The sequence below is a fragment of the Gopherus flavomarginatus genome, chromosome 7, assembly GCF_025201925.1.
Source record: "Gopherus flavomarginatus isolate rGopFla2 chromosome 7, rGopFla2.mat.asm, whole genome shotgun sequence".
Taxonomy (NCBI): Eukaryota; Metazoa; Chordata; order Testudines; family Testudinidae; genus Gopherus; species Gopherus flavomarginatus.
The window spans coordinates 93582005-93600520 of record NC_066623.1 but is presented as its reverse complement, the minus strand read 5'-3'; the positions used below and the strand labels follow the sequence as shown (position 1 = coordinate 93600520).

General features: G+C 42.4%; 1 protein-coding gene and 1 long non-coding RNA gene across 3 annotated transcripts in view; one reads left to right on the top strand and one right to left on the bottom strand.

The window, feature by feature from the left end:
- The window catches only part of TNNI3K (TNNI3 interacting kinase), a 161462-nt gene that overhangs the window by 80143 nt on the left and 62803 nt on the right, over window positions 1-18516 (top strand). The gene's annotated exons all lie outside the window — the stretch shown is intronic.
- The window catches only part of LOC127054828 (uncharacterized), a 53276-nt gene that overhangs the window by 21543 nt on the left and 13217 nt on the right, over window positions 1-18516 (bottom strand). Inside the window, exon 2 of the long non-coding RNA XR_007775350.1 lies at window positions 16596-16707. This is a non-coding gene — a long non-coding RNA (uncharacterized LOC127054828). The remainder of the gene's footprint in view (window positions 1-16595; window positions 16708-18516) is intronic.

The following is an 18516-nucleotide window of genomic DNA, read 5'->3' as shown; positions in this document are numbered from 1 at the left end:
TAATTTTTTGAAGAATTGCTAAGCCCTACCTACAGGATCATGGTACTCTTAAAATCAGTAGTGTCTTGTAAGTGTAAATGATCACAGGATGTGTCTGTCTTTGAGGGATATAGCCAAGAGTGTCAAACAGACTGATTTCATTCACTGCTCACTCTCATCCTGTGGGGATTAAGAGATTGTGAGAAAGAGATCTCTCTCTTTTTTTCCTTTTGACAATTAAAGGGTAGTGTGCATGTGTTTCAGAGGGTGAAGGGGTTGAGGGTTTGGTGGTCTTTTTATATTTTTTTAAAAGCAGTTACACCACAGAACACCCACTGTGTGCTAAGCTTTTGATCCAGAAAAGCACTGACAAGTATTAGTGATGTGCAAAACTATCAGAAAATTACAATACTGTATATGATAAAGTAGTTGGCAAAAACATGGTTTTATCTGCTCTGACAGCTCCCAGGCTTGTTAACTGTTTACTTTGCTTCTTTACACAGCACTACTTATTATTGGTAAAGTAAATATAATTTGAAGTATCTCTCTAAAATGAACATGTTCAATTAAATTTTACAAGTGTAACTGAAGAGTATAACTAATCTATATCTTTAAAAGCACAGCAACCCATAGATGAAGAAAAATTCAGAGATAATGTGACATGCTTGTAAAGTGTGCATTGCATCCCCCTCTAGTGGCTAGTCCGCATATAAAACCTGCTCACCGCTAGTTTTCCATCAGAAAATGCTGATTAGATTAAATACATTTTGAAGGAATGTATTTCATCAAGATTTTCAATGGAAAATTATCAGAATGATTTATTTTGATACGGTCAAATGTTTAGTTTTGACTATCATTTTAAAATATGTTATTTATGAGTATTTTTATGTTTATGAAAATGCAGAACTACTAACACTTACATCTGTACCAGATGACTGGAGAATAGCTAATGTAATGCTGATTTTTTTTTAAATGGTTCCAGAGGTGATCTTGGCAATTACAGGGCAATAAGTCTAACTTTAGTACCAGGCAAATTGGTTGAACCTATAAAGAACAGAATTACCAAACACGCACATAAACATGATACATAGGGGAAGAATCAACACAACTTTTGTAAAAAGACCAATTTATTGCCTGATCAATTTATTAGAATTCTTTCGTGGTGCCAACAAACGTGAATTTGGGAGATCCAGTCGATGTAGCCTACTTGGACTTTGAGAAAGCCTTTTACAAGGTCTCATACCAAAGGCTCTTAAATAAAGTAAACATTCATGGGATAAGAGAGAAAGTTTTCTCATGGATCAATAACTGGTTAAAAAATAGGAAACAAAGGATAGAAATAAATGGTCAGTTTTCAGAATGGAGAGAGGTAAATAGCGAGGTCCCCCCCAAGGATCTGTGCTGGAATCAGTGCTGTTCAACATATTCATAAACAGTCTGGAAAAAGGTGTAAACAATGAGGGGGCAAAGCTTGCAGACCATACAAAATTACTCAAGATAGTTAAGTCCAGAGCTGACCATGAAGAGTTGCAAAGGGATCTCACAAAACTGGGTGACTGGGCAACAAAATGGCAGGTAAAATTAAATGTTGATAAGTACAAAGTAATGCACACTGGAAAATCCCAACTATGCATACAAAATGATGGGGTCTAAATTAGCTGTTACCACTCAAAAACATGATCTTGGAGTCATTGTGGATAGTCCTCTGAAAACATCTGCTCAATGTACAGCAGCAGTCAAAAAAGCTAACATCATTAAGGGCCATTAGGAAAGGGATAGATAATAAAATAGAAAATATAGTGCTATTATGTAAATCCATGGTGTGCCCACACCTTGAACACTGTTCAGTTCTGGTCACTTTATCTCAAAAAAGCTATATTAGAATTGGGAAAAGTACACAGAAGGGTAACAAAAATAAGTAGGGGTATGGAACAACTTCCCTACGAGGAGAGATTAAAAAGAGTGGAACTGTTCATCGTAGAAAAGGGCCAACTAAGGGGTTCTATAAAGTCACGAATGGTGTGGAGAAGGTGAATAAGGAAGTGTTATTTACCCTTTCACATAACACAAGCACCAGAGGGTCACCCAATGAAATTAATAGGCAGGAGGTTAAACATAAGTACTTCTTCACAGAGTACACCGTCAACATGTGGAACTCCTTGTCGGGAGATGTTGTGAAGGCCAAAAGTATAACTGAGTTCAAAAAAGGATTAGATACGTTCCTGGAGGATAGGTCTATCAATGGATATTAGCCAAGATGGTCAAGGATGCAACCCTATGCACTGGGTGTCCTTAAACCTCTGACTGCCAGAAGCTGGGACTGGATCACTTGATAAATTGCCATGTTCGGTTCATTCCCTCTGAAGCTTCTGGCATTGGCCACTGTCAGAAGACAGGATCTTGGGCTAGATGGACCATTGTTCTGAGTCAGTTTGGCTATTCTTGTGTTTAATGTTTCTGAAACAAAATATTTGGAATTTTTGTTTTCCAGTACATTTTAAAATGTTGACTTTTTTTTTCTGATTCAGGATGAAAATTCCATTTTCTTACCAGCTCTACTCATGACATGAAGCGAAGCCTGTTTCAGTAACTCTTAAAGGCTGATTTTCTTTGCGGCCTCAACCTGACTTCCACTTGTGCATTCATTATTTTCTGCACAGGCACACATGCCTGTGCACTTTTCTTCAGCATGCACATAGACACACACACACACACACACATCCCTCTGAAGCTTGATCAATTCTAACACCTATGCACATATATGATATAGCTGTGTATAAGTGGAGGCTGAATATCACAAAGAGATCCCTTAAAACAGTGGTAGGCAACCTGTAGCCCACAAGCCGCACGCAGCCTGTCAGGGTAATCGTCTGCCAGGCTGTGAGACAGTTTTACATTGACTGTCCACAGGCATGGCTGCCCGTAGCGCCCAGTGGCCACAGTTTGCCATTCCCGGCCATTGTGAGTTGCAGGAAGCAGCAGACAGCACATCCCTGCGACCTGCACCGCTTCCCGCAGCTCCCAGTAGTGGGGAATGGCAAACCAAGGCCACTAGGCGCTGTGGATGGCCGTGCCTGTGGACAGTCAATGTAAACAAACTGTCTTGCAGCCCATCAGTGGATTACCCTGACGGTCTGCAGGTTTCCCACCACTGCCTTAAAGCCTTGACTTCCATCAAGGTAAAAAACCAAAAGCAAACAATCCCAGAGTCCCATGACATTACATTTCATTGCATTCATCCAAAGCTACTCAAGATTAGACAACGACATACCTCTGACCCCAATCCTGCAGTTAATGAGTACATGGTCTCCTATGTACACATGGAGCTGACAGCACAGCCATCATCACCCTGCAGATCAGAATACAGGACTGAGGCCTTACTGAAGGCAGACTTTGGCCCATAACTTGTCTCTTAGCATTGGTGATTTACTGCTGAAATACGTTGGGTTTTATTCTAAAGACTATGTTATGTGAAAGTCCAAACATAAATAAATAAGAAAAAGTCAGGGGGCGGGAAAGCCTCCCCAATATTTATCACATCAGCAGATGAACCTGAATACAGACTATTGTGATGTAGCCAGTGTTGTGAGAATATAAAATTAGAGGTGCCTTAAAATTTTTGTTTATTACTGACATGATTATAGATTTTGAGAAGATGCATACTAATTTTTTTTGCAGTGCTTACAAACTACCATCCCTTTTTAAATAGGTACCAGGTTTGTGAGAGGCTATCAGTGCTCTGAAAGGGCCTTCATTCTCTCTGATCAAAGTCTAAGTTGGATTTTTTATTTCATGGATCATTGAGTCGATAGACAGTAACAGATCTGCTATGGAGCTGTTATGGTTTATTAGCTCAATGCCTGTGCTGGGCATGTGTGATAGGAGTGCATACTAAAAATCCTTAAGAAATTTTTATTGCAATAAAGGTACAGCATCAGGATTTGCATGGTGCTGGCTATTGTCTTTTTTGATCATACACAGCTAAGGTCGGAGGTATAGAGTCATTCTTTGTCCCCACTCATCTGCAATAGCAGAGCAATTGGCCACAATGTGACCCGTACTTTACCCTGATCACAAAGGGTGGAAACTTAGAGCAGGCGCTAGCATTAATCTCTCCATGGCAAGGAGTGCAGGGACAAGGCACATTTCCCCTGTCACCACCACCATCCCCTGTGCACTCACTAGAAGAGCTGATCAGACACTGCAGCTTCTTCAAGGATGGCAAAGCAACGGTGCTTCCTAGCACTCTGAGAAGTGTTGCTCAGCCCCACCATGGGTCAGAGGCTCTACTTTAAAGGCACAATAGAGCCCTGTGTCATTTTAGACAACTTCTCTTCATTTTGCATACATATAGCTTCTTTCCTCGAAGGAACTCAAAACTTTATACACATGGATTGAATCTCACAAGCATTCTTTCATGTTTGCAATGGAATGATTATTATCCCTATTTTATAAAGAGGTAAATTGAGGCACGAGCAGGTTATGTGACTTGCTCACATTTTCACTGTAAGCCACTGAGTAGAAGAGTAAGAGTCAGCCATAAAAAGTCAGCTAGATTCCCAGCTCCTGTTCTAACCAGTAGGTACAGTGCAGGCCTTGGATCCGGAGTCTGGTCTCTGGTGTAAATTAGAGCAGTCCGGCTGCCCACAGGACCGAGGGGCCATTCCAGCTGAGAATAGCCAGAGCTCAGAGGCACCTGACCCAGGCTTTTCTCCTTAGAAATGGTCCCTGTGCTGGAGACCTGATGCACAGGTGCCATAGAGGTACTAGGCCAGCTGCACAGGAATACTCAGGTAGAAACTGGCCTTTTGGCTGCTTTGCACCCTCAGAACAGGAGCAGCAACTTGGCCCATGAAGGTCATGTTTTGTTTTTCTAAAAAAAAAAGTATGTTCTAATTCAACTACAGCTATTAACCTTGAAGCAGGAAATAATTCAGGGAAGTCCTATGGCCTTTGCTGTGCAGGAGGTCTGACTAGATGATCACAGTGGTTCCCCCAAGTCCTTAAAAATCTATGAATTTATGTCCCAACCAATGCAGCATTGTTCCCTGTTGTCCATTTACTAGGGACTCATCCAGTCTTATTTTAAATGTCCCAGGTGATGTGGCTCCCATAATTTCCCTTCTTAAGACAAAACCATCTCCGAGTAATGCAAGCCCCCCCCAAAGTGCTAATAATATTGTTGTTCTTGAGTTATATATAGCCCTTGATATACATATGAAAGGTGCCATTGCTATCTGGCTACACATCCAAGTCACAATAGAAGTAGAAAATACAAGGGCATAGAATTTTTTAATTTAAGCTCTTATACCTGGTTGTCTGTGAACCAAGTTCCAGTACAGCTTTAATGTTTTTGACTGTGCTATAAACCATTGAAATTGGGATGTTTATGAGGGAAATGTTGGTCAACTTGCATACCGTGGAACGAAGATATCTAAAGCTTTCAAATAAAGTTATGTGTTACTTATTAAATGCAGCATCAAGCTGTTTGCCAGAGATTCAAACTCTGGCAAACAAGCTACTTTAGGGTCATAGCTGTGAACTGACTGCTGCTTGCCCATTATGTTTGAGCTCAAAAACAAGCAGAAATGCTGCCAAGAATTATCCTGACCTACCGGTGACCTTCAGAATTCATACTGCTCCACCAGCTAATAACCGTGCTGCCAAAACAAGATGAGACAGGGCTCACTCAACATGAGACCCTGGCTGTGTAATCTCATTCTCAGTCTGATTTTTTGTTTGGTGCGAGATTGTTTGGGAAAGATGAGGGAACATGTGACTTTAGCAATATTGCTAGTTTAAATCAGAACTACACAGGGCAAAGATACAGCCACAGATACTTACTCAGCTAAAAACATGAGCTCATTTCTGCCCTGTCCAGGACCCCTTTGTATTCACTTTCTGCAAATGTACAAGTAGTCAAACTGTAATAGCACAAATGCTTGTGGAAAGTGAGTTACTCACATACTTGTAGCTAGTCATTAATATGCATGTTACAGATCCCCCTCTGTGCCTGATCCACAGGAGATGTGAGCTTATCATAGTTCCAACTGGCTTGTTTTGGCTCTTAAGCTCAAGCTGTTGTAGCCTATTCTTTTTAACTCCAGGCACCCCCATTTGTATCAGTCAAGATAGAGTCCATCACTCATATGCACATGTATTCACACTGGGAGTGGGTAGATAGGTTGATGGAGCTTAATGGACAGACCATTGGACTGGGATTCAGCAGATCTGAGTTCTACTTCAAGCTCTGCCAATAACATGCCAGGTGACCTTGGGCAAGTCATTTCACCTTTGTGTGCCTCAGTTTCCCTGTCTGTAAAATGGAGATGAGGGTACTTACCTCCTTGGTAAACCACTTTGAGATCTACTAATAGAAAGTGCTATAAAAAGCTAGATAGTATTGTTTACTGAATGGCACCATTGTTAAGAATACTAAGTCTCATCTTTGAGAGACTATAGCAACCTCCCTAATAAACATACTTTACTGCTATTAAGGAAATTGAAAAGTGGGAAGTAATATTTGTATTTTGTATGAGTTTTTAAAGTACATTTGTACTATCCAGGATTTACTCAGCAACAGTGGGGGCCCTACCTGGAATTAGTTAAGGGGTGGGAGGAAAGAGTGTTTCTGGAATTTCAGAATATTATGTCTGAGATGAGTGTTCTGAAGCTGATGAGTCATCCTGGAGCCTGAGTGTTCTGAGCTTGATGAGTCATTTGAGATAATTACCTGAGAGGCCTAAGGACCCAGCCAATCCACAAGCAGGCAAGAGTCTAACCAGGTGACCCCAGTGCTGATATATAGGCTCCTAATGAAAGTAGTCTCTCTGGTCTCCTTAACCCTTGTTGGGGTTGCTCCCTGCTAGTTTTGACATACTACCCCTGCTCCAGCCACAGCTGGTTGCTTCGATGTCCTGACAGTGTCTCACCCTGTTTTTGGTGGAAGCCTTCCATAGGAGAATAAAAACTCCCAGCAAGCTCAGATTTCACACCAAAGTTTAGAAAGGCCTCCTGTAGGGAAGAATGCTTAGAAAATGTACAGGGAATAAACATTAAAGTGACACTGTTGTTATTCACCAGTATGAGAGCCTGCACCTCCAAAACCAGCCAGCCATGTTCTAGGCTTGCATGGCCTACTCCTGTCTCCAGCTCTGTGGAACAGGAGTTAGAGGTCACAGTAGCACACATTGAAAACAGTAAATCATTAGCTGGTGGATCATAGTTTTTTCTGTCCTCAGAAATCCATGCTCCAGATTGGTCCTCCACTGAAAAGGATGACCCCGGGTCCCAGACATTGCTTTAAGCCCACCCATACTTGCAATCTTGGTTTGCCAAGCTGCTTCTGGCTCTCCTAATAGAGTCTATAAGACAGAAAACCATAGTTGTGTCACTGGCTGGGATTGCTTGAGAAGAAATGGAGCTGATGGCTGCTCTCTCTACGTTTCCACAGGTAATAACTCCCCTCCTCTGCTTGCCTATCTGTTATGTTTCAAGAGAGGTTGGAGGAGAACTATTAGCTGAAGAGCTATGACTTCATGGAATCACCCCTTATTTAACCACTGCGAAATCAGACTCATGCCCTGAGCATTTTACTTGAAAGTCAGACCAGTCAGAGAAACAGTGTCATCTTTGTTTATGTAATCCTCACTTTACTTTGTAGTTATGTTCCTGAAAAATGCGACTTTAAGCAAAACTATTTTAAACGAATACAATTTCCCCATAAGAATTAATGTAAATGAGGGGGTTAGATTCCAGGGAATTTTTTTTCACCAGACAAAAGACTATATTTTTTACACACACACACACAGTATAAGTTTTAAACAAACAATTTAACATTGGTACACAATGATGATGATTGTGAAGCTTGGTTGAGATGGAGGAGTCAGCAGGTGGGATATTTCCCGGGGAATATCCCACCCAATTGGCTGAGCCCTCAAGGGTTAACTCTCACACTCTACAAGGCAGCAGGAATGGAGAGAAGGGAGACAGCATCGCAGACAGAGACACACACCGTGTGTGAGAGAGAGAAAGAGAGAGAGATGGGTATTTCCCCTTTAAATACACTGACCCTATGTTAATTAGATCAGCTTGCTGAGACTGCAGCTGCTACCAGCAAGCTCCCTTCATCCTGAGCCCTGTTGTGTGATCCCCCTGCTCTATGGAAGATGGGATAAGTGGGGTGCCGGAGCAAGGGGGAGGGGGACACCCTGACAGCCCCCCTGTCTTCCTCCCCTCCCCCCACACAGCAAGCAGGAGTCTCAGGGAGCAGCTCCAAGGCAGAGGGCAGAAGCAGCATGTGGCAGTGGCAGGAGGGCCAGTTGAACTGCCGGCAATTGTTAGCCTGCTGGGCAGCTGCTGCACAAAGAACTTGGGGGGCTGCCGGTCCAGCCTGGTTCCAAGCCCCCACCAGCTAGCTGCAACAGGCTGCTCTTTCTGCAAGCAGTGGACAAAGCAGGCGGCTGCCAAACGACATTAGAAGGGAACATTGCACAACTTTAAACGAGCATGTTCCTTAATTGATCGGCAACATAACAACATTAACTGGGATGACTTTTTAAGTGAAGAGTTACTGTAAGTGCTTAGCTTTCTTTTCTTGAAGTTTTAGAGTCACACAGTATGTCTACACTGCAGACTCAGGCTCACAGAGCTTGGACTGTGGGGCTACAAAATTGCAGAGATAGACATTCATGCTCTGAGGCCCTATGATGGGGAAGGGTCTCAAAGCTCAGGCTCCAGCTTGAGCCTGAACATCTAAAATGCTATTTTTAGCCCTGCACCCCAAATCAGCTAACTCAGGCTCTGAGACTCTATGGGGTCATAGAGTTTAAGGCAAGAATTGACCATGGAGTATCTAGTCTAATCTCCTGTATATCATGGGCCACCACCACCCAGCACCCACACACTAAAGCTAGCAGCCAAAATTAGACCAAAGAATTACAATCCACCTTTTCTTCATTGACGTTGCATACTTATAGACACAGGGCTTTGGTGAGCTAGCAGAGCTTTGCAAACAGAGTTTGCTAACCAGCCAGGTGTGTGTAACCATTCAGAACTTTAAAAAATAGAAATACAAAATTATGGCAGATTCTGCTCCCTGTTGTGTGTCCCTTGCTCTGAGAGTGCACAGGGGGCATGAAGTAGGCTCCCTGGGAAATTCCCCCAGCATTGGACCAGAGTTGGCCATCCTATGCTATCCCACTGCAGAAGCAGTGGAGTAATGTTCCAGGGTAGCAACAGACCAAACAAACAGATTACTGTACCCTCAGCCAATCTTAGGGAACCAGAGCAGTTCACTGGTGGTTCTGGAGAAAACCACTATAAATGGAGTGAGTCTAAATTATGCCAGGTGCTGCGGCTCCATAATCTATTCCTGTACTTTACTGTGACACTGCTGGGCTTCCCAAAATTGTGGCCCCTCTGTCACCCCCTCAGACTCAGCAAGTGAGAGTTTTGCTGCTGCTAAGGTATATGCCAGCTTCCTGACACCCCAGCTTGTCTGCCTTGCCAGCAGACTCTGCCCATCCAAACCTTGCCAAGCCAGTAACAATCAGTAAACCCCGATTCCCAAGTTCCTCATAGAAGTCTTTTTGCAGTGCACTGCTCCTCCTTACTGTAACGCTCACAAAACCTTATCAAATGTGCTGATCCTTTAAAGAGTACTGAGAGTAGCTTGCTACCTTACCTGGTGTTAACAAACACTCTGTTAAAATCAAAGCACTGAATTGGATAGTAGTAAAAGTAAAGTATGGTTATTAATAAAAGGAAACAGGCTTGATATCAGGAGTAAGAATAGAGATGGTTACAAACATAAGAATATGCTTCTATGACTAAAACCTGATTTAACAAACTAGAGTCTCTTGTTCAAAGAACTGTTTCTCACCAAGTTTCTTTTCCAACATGGCTGACCAGACTCTCTGGCCAGGGCCCTTCACAGAGCTCAAAGTGTTTGGTTACTTTGTCTCTTCAGGTGAAGGATAGTATAGAGGTACTGGCCCCCTCTCTTTATAGTCCAATACATTTTTGATATATATTCTTCTGAAGGGTATCCCCAGAAAAAGTTCCTTTTCTATGCTGGGTCTAGATGGTCACCATGCGGGTTCCTCCCTCACTGGTGATTTTTACAGTGCAAGTGATCTCTTCCCACAACATCCAATATAAATGAATTTGGCTGCACCTGATGTGAGCTGTTGGCCTCTTTCTTTTGTCTGGAAAAAGCCTGTTTATCAACTTCCCTAACATGCCTGGTTTAAACACATTTTAGTCACATATTTCCAGCGCCTCTGTTAAATCCTTTGTGGGTTGACAGCACATACGTCATGCAGGAATATTAATGATCAGTGAGTCATTAGTTTTCTCAATGATATATTACATGCCATCTTTGGGGTAAATATCAGGATAACAGTGTGCCCACTGGCATTGGGGTGCTCTTAGGGTCAGACTTTCCCACAACTGTGTCAAGAAAAAAACCAGCAAACAAGCACTGCAGTGGTCTGCATGTCTTATCACATCATAAACCAGCTATGTTCTAATAAAAATGTCTGAGGTCAAGCTATAATAAAATAAGTTCAGTAGTAATCTCTAATTTACCAGATGGTGGTTTTAGAAATGGAAAAGTCAGCAAAAGAGGTAAAATACACTCCACTGAATGTTCAGATCTGAGACATTTTGACCGTAATTAGAAATCTTCTGTAAATAACTGTTGTTAATTTAATTGCTTATACTGAAACCCTCCATTTTACTTTGTCGGTGATGTTGCAATTGTGTAACTGAGAGTGGGAGTTGGCCTGAAAACAGAAAGTTTATTATAAATTGACTTTGTCTGACATTTTAATTAGCTTGACTATAAATTTTCATATTAAATCTTGTAAAAAAAATAATCATTTCAATTGCATGCTTTGTACAATGTCTATCTGTGACTAGTAAGAAATGAAATGACTCTCCCTCACCCTCTGCAGCATTGCTTTGGGGATGAACTAAACCACAGATGCCTAGTAGTTTTTAGTTGTATTCAAAAACTTCATTTTTAGAGAATCAGTGGCCAGACCCACTCGGAAATCAGTTTCTAAAGTATGTGTGATGCATTCATAGCTTCAGCAGGATTATTGTATCTACTGTTTGAAGGTTAAATATCATAGTTACCAAATAAGAAAAAATAAATTCTTGGCGAACAAAGAATTCTGAACTGCTGGGTAAGTGCAGAATACAAAGTATTCACAACGTGCAATGTAGTCTGAAGACATGGACATCTTTAGAATACTAACTATTTGCAACTTGAATATGGTCTTCAAAGTCTCTGGAGCTCTGTGCAAAAAGCAGGATATAGCTGGAGAAAATGACATTGCGCTCAACTGCCATTTCCCTTCTTTGATGTAAGATTAATGCGCAACCTGCTTATATAGACAGCTAAATCGTCACCTACATGGATAGTTTCCAGGAAGGAGAATAGAAATTCCACAAGTTTTCACTCACTGGCTTTCCACTTGGTTATGCTATCAGGGGCTTGACCCACCAAAACTGAAAGGCAGCCCAGCTCCTGAAAACCTGTAGATCTTGGGCGATCTGCTGCGAGCCAGGGCCATGCTCACAGAGGTGCTTTTGCCTCTGCACTGGATTCCAAATATAGGCCATGCTGATGCTGGGAAGTGAGGCCATCCAGTCATGTGTTACAATCATGCTGTAATACTTAACTGAATGCTCAGTACAATAATCATGTGAAATGTTTATTACATTGTGAGTGAAATTCCCCCTCCCGGCATAACGGTAGAGTAGCTAGGAGTGGAAATTTGGATGAGCCCCAACTTTAGGGTGGACACGTAATGAAAGACTGTGCTAGCTTAGCTTCTCCCCTAACGCCACGCCCTCTTCCTAACCCTGGTGCCCCCAGACACAGGGTTTCATCTGCCAAGCTGGGCACACACATGGGGCGGTTCAGAAAATGGCAGGGCAGAGCTGCCAAAGCATAGCTTTCTGAAGGGTAGGTGCACCACTTCGTCCTGGATTTCAGGTGCCCAAGTGACACTCCAGGCTGATGTGTTAGCATTACACCTGTGCTCAGATTTGGGTGGGCCTGAATGCTAAGGGGTGGGCTGTGGCTCTTCTTATCTATCCTCTGCCTCAGAATAGCTTGATGCTGAGCCTCTAGTATTATGTCTTTTAAAAACTGCCAGCCCCCTTCAACTCCTTTTCTTCCTAATTGGTCTTCCCATGGGACCTTGTCTATTATTTCTCCAAGTTGATTGAATCAGAAAGTTGTCCCCTATGCATGCTAAGAATTTGCGGGATATAGGTTTTGCTGTAATAGTATTCCAACAAATATCATGGAAGTTAAAATCCCCCATTAATACTAGCTCATGTGTGTTAGCTAATCTTGTTACCTGTTTATAGAATGACTCATCCACTTCTTCCTTATTTGGTGGTCAGTAATAGACCCCCACAATACCGCCTCCTTTCCCCCCAGACATATCCTTTCGTAAAAGGCTATATGCCTCAATACTGGTATTCCAATCATGGGAGTTGTCCACCAAGTCTCTGTAATGCCAATTGTCATAATTTTCTTCATGTACCATAACTTCCAGTTCATCCTGCTTGTTCCCCATACTCCTGGCATGTGTCTACAGGCATCAAAAATATTGTTCAGACTGCTCTGTTGCCTTTCTTCTTGCCTTTTTAATGAAGTTCTGGTTTCTAGTTCCGTCTCCAGAAATTAACCTCTTTCCCTTGTCTTCATTATTTGAACCTACATGCGCATTAGCTGGATTTTTGTCACCATCCCCCCTAGGATCTAGTTTAAAGCTCAGGTTAGCCAGACAATGTCCAAAGGATGCTTGTGATGTGGTGGGACTCACCATGCTAACCCCTCCTGCTGGCTGTCTTGGAATTAGCTGTATTTGCCAGTACACCTTCTGGTGATTTCTCGCTGCTGTCACTTCTGCTCCAGGACCCACATCACTTCCAGGACTGCGGCATCCTCTTCATGACACCGCCCTCTGACCATGGCCCACTCTGTTCTCCCCCACTTCCAGGGAGTCTGCTGTCCAGCCATTTCCCTCAGTCGCAACTGCAGCCAATTGTCTGGCCATTTGCTCCGTGGTGAGGGTGGATGCAACCTGCCCACTACTCTGAGTCCCGACCCAGGAACCTTGTAGATGGCAGCCGCACACTGTATCCCCTCCAACCTCTCAGTATCTTTCCCTGGGCCACTTCCCTATGGCCTCAGCACCCTCTTTGCCTTTGCCTCGGGCCTCAGGCTGTGAATTCCTGCAGCCAGCCCAGAGTGGTCTTTAGCTCCTTGGTCTCCTTCCCCCCCCACCACTGCCCAGTCGCTGCTAGCAGCACTGCTCTATCCAGGGTGCTGGCTCTCCTTCCTCCTGCTAAGAGCCTGATCTTCCCACCTTGAGCTCCAGGACACTCCTGAACTTAATGTGCCCTGCAGCTCTTCTTATATGGGCCTGTCCAGCCTTGACTGGGTGCTCCTCACAGCTCCTTTCCTATTGGCTGCTTTTCACGCAGCCACCATAGAGCTCTGTTAACCTCTAACAGGCCAGTGTGGGGCAGGTGCCCCATCACAATGCTCTTCCCAGTATTTGATAGATGGAGCCCGTCCCAGCACAGTAATCCTCTCTCCTGGAACATCAGCTCATTGTAGAAGTCAGAGCCCTCTCACTAACACCACCTCTCTGGCCATGCATTTACTTCCATGATTCAATGGTCCCTGCCTGGGCCTGTTCCTTCAACAGGGAGAATGGACAAGAACACGCTTTCATCCTTCTTCCTAGAGCCACATAATCAATCATCTCCTCTTATTTCTGAAGATCCTAAGGCACTCCAGTCTTCCTGTGAGCTGCCTCTTAGGAACTCAGCATTGCACAACAAATCTAGGCCCCTCCACCAGGACCAATTCAGTTCCAATGAGACACCTGAACTGCATAGAGCTCAGTTGCGCATGAATTCTGTGTGTGGCAATGTATAGGGGTAGGAGTAGGCAAGATACAGGATGAACCATAGTATTCATTGCTATGCAGAATCACCCATTTTCCAATCTGCTTAACGGGCTACAGGAGTCCACCACATCCATTGGGTTGGAGTAGACACCACAAAACAGCTATGCAGCAACTCCATGACTTGTGGGAGCATTCCTACCCATCCTGCATATATCCTCAGTGCCCAGTGTGGCTACTTAGAGTTTGCGCTGGACTCTGGATTCAGGTCTAAGTAACTTAGAAACGGAGACCAATGGGATGTGCATTGGATTATCTCTGATATGTGGAATTGCCCAGCATTTACTTTTAAATAAAAGTTTAATTCTCGTATTGTTTAGTAAAAACTTGGTCCGTTATTGATAATATTTTGCAAAACAACAGTAAACTACCACCTCCATCACTGCATAACTGCACTAAATCCTGTTTTATGCACAAAGGCCTTGATCTTGCTGTCATTGAAATCAATAGGAGCTTTCCAATTACTTCAGTGAGAATTGGATCTAGCCCTCAGAACCCAATTCTAAAATCTTGATTCAGTTCAAATTTCAAGAGAAACCTACTGAGAGAACTGTAGGTACAAACATACAGTAGTTGTAGGTTAGTAGCTGTCATAAACAGATAGCTAAGGGTTAATGTCTCTTTCACCTGAAGCACCTGACCAGAGGACCAATCAGGAAACTGGATTTTTTCAACTTTGGGTGGAGGGAATTTTGTGTCTGAGGTCTTTGTTTTCTGTCTGCCTGCTTTCTCTGAGCTTTGGAGAAGTAGTTTCTGCTTTCTAATCTTCTGTTTCTAAGTGTAAGGACAAAGAGATCAGATAGTAAGTTATATGGTTTATTTTCTTTGGTATTTGCATGAATATAAGTGCTGGAGTGCTTTGATTTGCATTCTTTTTGAATAAGGCTGTTTATTCATATTTCTTTTAAGCAATTAACCCTGTATTTTGTCACCTTAATACAGAGAGACCATTTGTATGCATTTTTCTTTCTTTTTTATATAAAGCTTTCTTTTTAAAACCTGTTAAAGTTTTCTTTACTGGGAAATTTCAGGGAAATTGAGTCTGTACTCACCAGGGAATTGGTGGGAGGAAGAAATCAGGGGGAGATCTGTGTGTGTTGGATTTGCTAGCCTGATTTTGCATTCCCTCTGGGTGAAGAGGAAAGTGCTTTTGTTTCCAGGACTGGGAACGGAGAGGGGGAGTCACTCTGTTTGGATTCACAGAGCTTGTGTCTGTGGATCTCTCCAGGAGCACCTGGAGGGGGGAAGGGAAAAAGGATTATTTCCCTTTGTTGTGAGACTCAAGGGATTTGGGTCTTGGGGTCCCCAGGGAAGGTTTTTCAGGGGGACCAGAGTGCCCCAGAACACTCTAATTTTTTGGGTGGTGGCAGCAAGTACCAGGTCCAAGCTGGTAACTAAGCTTGGAGGTTTTCATGCTAACCCCCATATTTTGGACGCTAAGGTCCAAATCTGGGACTAAAGTTATGACAGTAGCATCAGCTCCTTTTGCTGGGTTATCTCTGTGTATGTATATTTAAAGATGTTACACATCTCAGCTTCCTGTGGATGGGTGAGACAAATATCCTTGAGCCAATATTTTTTGTAGTAATTCACAGCACGTCTTCAGATGTTAGCAATTTCAAATCCTTGGAGGCTGAGGAACTGCATGAGTGAAGTTTGTTTCTGAGAGATAAAGTTAAGCCATCCCAGTGTCATAGAGTTGCCAGAGTCTGATCTATTTTGATAAACTACATAAAGCCTTGTTCTTAATCAATCACAGCTCTTCTCAGCTGCTTTTCTCTGGGAGCGCTCTTACATTTGACTCTAAAACTTACAAATGCTTCTCCCCCCCATGTCTCTTAATGAGAAAATGGCTCTGTAAGAATGTTCAGATTTCTAGCATTTTAACCTGATTTCCTTCCTTTCCTTTCTCATTTCGCTATTGAACTTTCTCTTCTCTTTATAACTTTAACTGGGATGAGTGATAGTTCCAGCAATCAGAATGTTGACCTAGGAAGTTTAAGTGATAAACTGACAAACCGATAAAGGAGGTAAATAACATACTGGAAATACAGCTCACTTTATTTTGATTTTCTTACATTTTATGGGTGAGTTTGGTACTCTTAAAAGTGAGGAGCTGATGGAACTGGCTATGATTAGGTATAGTGAGAGCTGGCGACAAACTTCCCCTATGAAGCTCTATACACAAAGCTCAAATCTCTGTGGCATCCTGCATCAAAATCCCACGCTACAGCATCTCTTATCAGTCCTTGTCCTGGGTTTCTCCTAAGCAGAAACTGTCAGACACACTGAATTGAGTTGTATTTTTATTGTTTATGTGAGTAATTGTCCCCCAGGAATTAGGCTGAATTAGATATTTATTGTAAATATAAATATATAAATGAGCTGCACAAACACAGGTGGCTAGGGCCTAGAATCCTAGTTCTTCACATCCAAAAATACAGGCCTCTCCTACTTGAGCTAAAGGATGATGCCTTTAGCTAACCCTATTAGTAGGACTCACAGATTCTCTATGGGCCAGCGACAATAGCACAATATCACTCATAGACATAAAAACAGCCTATTACAATAGGATTTGAGCCAAAATCTCCAGACATAAAAGGCTAACATGCTCACCCATTGTGTCACACTGTCCCTTTTCTGTTCAGTCAAGTTCCAGCAGTGAGTTGCCCCCAAATCAAAATTCATTCCTTTCCAAGAGTGAAGTACCATTTCTTCTCATTTGAAGCTATAGAAGTGAAAATATAAAAAGAAAGCCCATTTGGTTCTTATCTAATTAGAGCATCATCTCACTCACAGTTTCAGTATCAGAACTGCTCTGCTTTGTTTTGCTTTGTGGCTCTGTTACCTAACTGCTCACGAGATCACACTCCTATAAAATAGATAAGTATTTATAACCATACATAGAAATTTACTTTGTAGCTGATTTGTTGATTCTTGGGAACTTATTTATAGGAATCCCATTATCGATAGGATACATGTGTATAGTTAGATTTATTTATAGACATTATCACTGTCCCCCGTTGCATTCCCTGGTGTTGAACAAATAGTCGGTAAAGAGGGCAGTGTTTTGTTCACATTACCCTCAATAAATGGGTTTAACTATGATACAAATCTCATAATTCACCTCTTGAATCCCAGTGGTTATTGGACAAATCCAAGGCTTAGCTGTAAGCCTTCAAATATATCTCTGCTGACAGTCTGAGGTAACTTCATAGTTCTGCAATCCTTCACATTTATTGGAGTTTTCAGTTGCTATGGTTTCAAAGATTTCACTGAAATTAAATTTTTTACATATGTCAGTACAGCTAATGAGCTTTTACAAATAACTCTGCAGTTGTCCGGCTCTGAGCAGGGATTATCCCATGCCACTAGGTGACCAAATGCCAATTATTAAGGAGTCTCCACCCCTTCATTCTGAACAGCATTATTTCCCTCTCATGAACCCTCTTTTGTAAGCCGCTGCAGCATGCTCCCGCATCCCCAGCCCCAAACCCTAGCACATAATTTCTTTGGCGCCTCTGATCTGCTAGTGTAGGCATCAAGAAATCCTGCTTCACCTCCAGACCCGAGTCTCCTGCACTTTATCAAGCTACTAACTGCCAGCGTCCATATATTGTCTTGGTTTTTAATTATATGAGTGATTTCACATCAGGCAGATGTGTTTGTAAACGAATGGCTTTAATGATGTGATGAGATTAAAAATGAAGCCTAATTAGCTCAGTATATTTAACCCTTGGAATGCTTCCAGGCATGTCTATGGCTATGCCTCTCTCATCATGCAAGTTAATCACTTTCACTGGTGTATCACAAAGTGCTCCTACTTCATTGGAGACATCATTTTCTCAGTATGATAGGCAAGTGGTAAGTGCCTTTTGGAAGTAGTACATCTGGGAATAATGAAATTGCATGATGGGTGATGGTGCCTATGAGTACTGTGAGTATTTGGTAGTAACCTCGAGCAATGGCAGAAGGTATTTTTAAAAGGGAATCTCCCCATTTCACTTAGATCCAGATCAGTGCCCTCAATATTCTTAGGTGAACAGAACCACGCTTGAGTCCTGTTGCCAGAGTCCCCTGAACCCTGAGACTGGCTTTAGAAAAAAGAGACGATACAGTGGCAGTCATCTGTGGTATCTAAGTATTGCATATAGTCCATCTTTTTCAATTGGCATTGGCTTGAACTTCCAATGGTCTGTCACATAGATTTGTCACGTTTGAGTTCAATATATTCAGAACGCATATAAATAATTGAGATCCACTGACTGATATGTTGTTCCAAAAATCAGCCAGTGCTGGTCCTTTCCACTAGAACTGTGAGACAAGCTTACTATGACAAGTGAAACCCAAAAGTGTGGCTTTTCACTCACAAAATAATGAAAAAGTAATTTTTCTTACATTGAATCCTCAGAAAGTGTAAATCAAACCATGGAAGTGCTGTGATTAAGGGGAGAGTTCTAAGTGATAGTCTAAATACTGATTCCTGCAGTGCAGGCCAGTGCTATGATCCTACTCCCACTGAAGTTCAGGGGAGTTT